Source organism: Callithrix jacchus, chromosome 6 (genome assembly GCF_049354715.1).
Source record: "Callithrix jacchus isolate 240 chromosome 6, calJac240_pri, whole genome shotgun sequence".
Taxonomy (NCBI): Eukaryota; Metazoa; Chordata; class Mammalia; order Primates; family Cebidae; genus Callithrix; species Callithrix jacchus.
In genome coordinates, this window is record NC_133507.1 from 85925497 (window position 1) to 85930496 (window position 5000).

At 36.2% G+C, this 5000-nt stretch overlaps 1 protein-coding gene and 1 long non-coding RNA gene across 16 annotated transcripts in view; one reads left to right on the forward strand and one right to left on the reverse strand.

The window, feature by feature from the left end:
• The window catches only part of LOC118154763 (uncharacterized), a 27873-nt gene extending 26184 nt beyond the window's left edge, over window positions 1-1689 (reverse strand). For both annotated transcript variants that reach the window (XR_013518950.1, XR_004745023.2), the window contains exon 1: window positions 1599-1689. This is a non-coding gene — a long non-coding RNA (uncharacterized LOC118154763). The remainder of the gene's footprint in view (window positions 1-1598) is intronic.
• ZEB2 (zinc finger E-box binding homeobox 2) overlaps window positions 1-5000 on the forward strand; it is a 131949-nt gene that overhangs the window by 82523 nt on the left and 44426 nt on the right. The window lies entirely within an intron of this gene.

Consider the following 5000-nt stretch of genomic DNA (forward strand, 5'->3'; position numbering starts at 1 on the left):
GTAGATATACAATGTATATGAAATCATTTGTGTATAGCAATTGTTTTGGGGGTCTTCCCTCAGCATGTCATCCTGCTAGGCTTGCTGATGAAGCTGCTGTTAGACTTTTTAGCCATCAAAGGGAATTATTGACTTGTTCTGGAGTATAGCTAAGTATTATGTCCTTGGAGTGTAAGCATATTACAGATGTAGACAGAGAGTGAAACTGAAAAAAATTCTAAAAGATAGAAATAACTACAAAAACTCACTAAATGAAAGGAGCAGTCAGGGGCATGTATGTTTGAAACATCAATACAATGACTAGTTTCCTTTAGTAGGAGTTAAGTAAGGTAATCAAAACCATTATGAGTCCTAGATATACAGGAAAATCCGAATATGTTTACTTGTGTAAAAAAATAAACAGATGTCAAGTCTTTGGGAAATCATAAATTTCACTGAGAACATTGTGACCTAGAAATACAGTATCTTCTTGAAAGAAACTGAATTTACGGTTACAAATTCTCCAACCAATATCTGTTTTTATGATAGCTTGACAAAAGGAGGGTCCTTGCTTTTATTCTTATTTGCCGTTATTTTTATATTTTTTATATTAAGAAAGAGGTTTGGAGGGGAAAATTACGTATCTAAGATGTTAGTACCTCCATGTTGGAGCTTATCCAGAACCTCAACAAATTTATGGAAATTTGAATCTTTTTAAAAATCACCACCATACTGAAATTTGAAAACCTCTCCCAGGTACCAGGGAAGCTGCTAGTACTTCCGGAGGGAATGAATGGCCGCCATCTTCCCAAGATGCTCCTGTAACCAGGAAGTTGGAGGAGCCTCCGAACTGGCCTCTCTCCACTGCAACCATGGAATTGCAGAAATTCTGCTCTCATTTTATTTAATATGCATATTTTTTACATAGCTAATCTGAAATGGAAACATTTTTATCCCTATACTCAAAACTGCTTTTGTTTTATCAGCTGACATTTTACAACTCATTAATTTATAATGCGGGTTTAATGCCTTTAAATGTTCCTGGGATAAAAAATTAAAGTGGCCAAGCTAGTTTGTATAAAGGCTGACTACAGTATGTTAATAATAATTATATAACAATGTTTTGTATTGGATAGCACATTCCATCAGAATATTTCAAAGTGGCATGGTCCCTTCTTCCTAGCATTCATTCATCTTGCAGCCCCAAGTGATAAAGTTATTCCCATTTTTAAATGGAGAAATCAAGACTCATGTATTTCAGTGACACATGTTCAAATTCAGAAGAAAATCTCTGAATTTGTCTTTGTCTTGTTGTACTTGTCACTAGGCCTCCGTTATTAAATAAGAAATTGAACCTTGAATTTAGTCCTATGATTTTTACCCATCCAAGGACAGAGGTAACAAGGTAACTGAGATTAAAAGTTTAAAAAAATAATTTAAAAAAACGTCAATGATAAATTCCCCCCAGACGGGCAAGAGTCACTGGATACAAATTATTGAGAAAGAGCTGCATCCTCTCCTCAGTAGCACATACTTGGAAATTGAAATGTGTGAGGAAGACGAGAAGGAATGAAGGCTAAGGTTCAGGAGAAAATATAGAAGGTCTTCCCAACACTTACCACATGTAAAGACATTCTAAGAAAGCGCCCCACAAGGCCTTTAATCCACTGGCTCAAGCATAAATGATCTCTAAGCATCTAAGCATAAGAGATTCAGGAACCAAATGATTCATAAAATTCCAAAATCTTTGTTTTTAAATATAGAATCTCATTCTGTTGCCCAGGCTGCAGTATAGTGGTATGATCCCAGCTCACTACAGCCTCCATCTCCCAAACTCAAACAATTCTCTCACCTCAGCCTCCTGAATAACTGGCACACAACACCATGCCTGAATAATTTTTTTTATTTCTTATAGAGATAGGGCCTTGCCCCGGCTGATCACAAACTTCTGACTTCAAGCAATTCTCCCTCTTTGGCATCCCAAAGTGTTAGGATTACAGGTGTGAGCCACCATGCCACTTACTTTAAACTTTAAGTCATATTACCAGCAGAGACTTTTTAAAAATGAGATTACATGTCTGTATCATGTCTAAACTGAAGGATTAGGCATGGCCTCTCCCACCATGGCCTTCCTACTTTAGGAAACATTTTCAAATAAATTTCTAAATGAAGGACCAACATGAAAATTGTGGCTGGCACAAGTTGAAATCTTTCTTTTTCCTCCTAGCCACCACACATTATAGCACCAGAGAAAGGATGACAGACACGGGAACAATGGTATTCATTGATTATACCAGTTAACATCACCTTGCATTTCCATGTTACTGTTTTATACATCACAGAGTGCCATTGCATGTGCAATTTTGTAGGCTCCTGTGACAACCTCATAAACAGGGAACCCATTATCCTGGTTTTTACTCATTTGTACCAAGTTTCCTTGGATGGTAGGCCAAGGTCACACAGCTGGTTACACATTGGTTCTGGGACAAGGCAAGTCTTCAAGCTTGTAATTCTGTGAACTGCCTCTTTATCTCTATTGTTTCCAAACTATTGCAGGAAACATGGGTGTATTGTTAGATTCTGGTAATTGATCAAATTGGTAGGCTTCTATAACTCAAATTAAGGGGATCCATGAAAGTAACAATCATCGAAACAATTTAAAATTAAGTAACAATCTCCATTTTTTGTGGCATGAAAATCCCAAAAAGTCCCAGGGATTTCCATCCCTTACTCTGGTCATGTGGGGTTTAAACTTAGATTGCATTTGACACTGGGAATTTGTATTATTATGTATGTTTTTGTTTGGCTATTGTATGCCTAAAGACGTGCTTTCTAGTACTGGCTTTGCTGCCAACTGGCTCTAAGGCCCTTGACAAGTCATTTGACCTCACTGTGCCTGTATTACCTCCTTTGTCAAGAGTTGACTTCAAGTGTCCTTCTGGTACTACAATTTTATTGATTATATTTCTCCAAATAAATTGTAAGCTTCCTGAGGTGAGAATGGCGCCTCCTTCTATCTTCTGGATTTGCCACATTGTGGGCATTTAATAAATGTTTGATAATGGCATTGCATGGCTTATTGGCACACTTAACTTGAGTAGAGTTATGGGAAAGTAATATTGACCACCTTATTAACAATTAGCTGTCTATAAGCTGCATATGTAATTTTCCTTTACATCAATGGAGCTTCTGTTTCTGGTGAAGATGAAGTATTGCCCCTTCACATCAGTTCTTTTGCATGTTAATACATTAGCAACTGATATTTTATTTGTACTATAACTGACAGAAGAATGTAGAAAAAGCATATAAGTAGGAAAAAGGGTTAGTAAGGTAACATTGTATAGGGCATTTTCAAAACAACAGTTCTGCTATTTCAAATGTCAAGCTAATTATCAGCAATGTTTAAATGCTATGATAGGCCGTTTTTGCAAATGCTGAAATTTTCCAGCAGGTATGGACATTATAAAAATGTCAAGTTTTGCTACTGTAGTATTACATGTCATCAGGACACAACAATCTGAAAATAAAAGTTATATGTATAGGCAAGGAAGATAAACCATTATCTGTTTTGCATATGACTGTAAAATTAATTGGCATAGTGATATAATTTAGAGTATTGTTTACTTGGAAGGAAGAATAGAGAGGATTTAATATAATGTAATCTGGTGAAGTGAAAATAATGCTCATTATAGATAAACTATAAAGCCTTTTAAATACAGGCTTTTAGTAATGCATATACAGATATATCTTTCCAGCACCATTTGCTGTAAAGCAAATTTAAGTATCAGCTTTATGCCCTTTGGTAACCCCATGTTATACATCCAGTTTTAGAGAAAATGAAACTTTAATATGATTCCACATAAAATGGTGAGCCGTGCCAATAATTCATATGCCCTTCATATGCAAATAGTTTTATCTTGTCCATCAATTATCATGTAAACATAGTATCACATGGCAAATTTCCCTGTAATACAGTACAGTACCTGGATATAATTATGGGTGCATTTTGCCAATGCAACTGTTACACAGAATTGTAATTAATTCCTCTGAAGACTACTGTGAGAGTTTTGGATACTGATGCTGTTTTTGGACATTTATTACTGCTCTTTAGTTGGCTTTTTGCTGTGCCTCAGAGACAGATGTAAAATTAGTGTCTATTTTGAGCCAGCAAACAGTACATCTTTCCTCTTGTTTATTGAATTGCAGAAAGGAATTCTTTGGGCTCCCACTTCTTTGTGGTTTTGAAGTAACCGTCTGTTTTTGTGCCAGCCATGTAGCTCCAATACATGTATAAAATTTTGCTGAGACTCATGCAAAGGGTGGCTTATTTGGCCTGTAAGTACTGAACAGAACTTTGCTACGTTATGTGGGAACTTCCACATTTTCAAATGCTGAATTAAAAAATAGGTATCATAAGTTCAGAAACAGACACTGGCCTAATATATTCTGCCCAATGACCCTCATTTAAAACAAGTATACGTTGGTTATTATACAACATCGAATCTCTTCTTTGCAAAGACAAAGCTACATTATTACAATCTCTTCTGCCAATGGTGATGATGGTGGGCAAAACATCAAAAGGGGTCCAAATGGGAAAATGAGCCTAATGTTATTTCATAATGTAAATAGGGCTAAACCCGTCAAGTATTGGCCATTCTATAGGAAGAATATTTTATGGAGAAAATTTCCACAGTACTTATACTAAGCAAATCTACTGACTAGACTTGAGAGAACATTTTAAAGGAAAATCCTGGAATTTTAAAGTGGGGAGATGGGGCAGGGATCAGGAAGTGCAAAGTCCATCTCAGGGCATTTAATTTTGAGTGTCATATGGTCAACCAGAAAGAGCAGAATGAGATCTCCTCATTTGAATTCAGATATAAAAACTAAGTTTGTTATGAATTGTTGTACCTGATTTTAAAAGCGTTTGGGACAGTGGCACACCAGCATAATGGCGTATGGAAATGCATATCCTAGTTAACACAGCGCTAGAAAAGATGGCATACTGCCTCTGTAAGTGA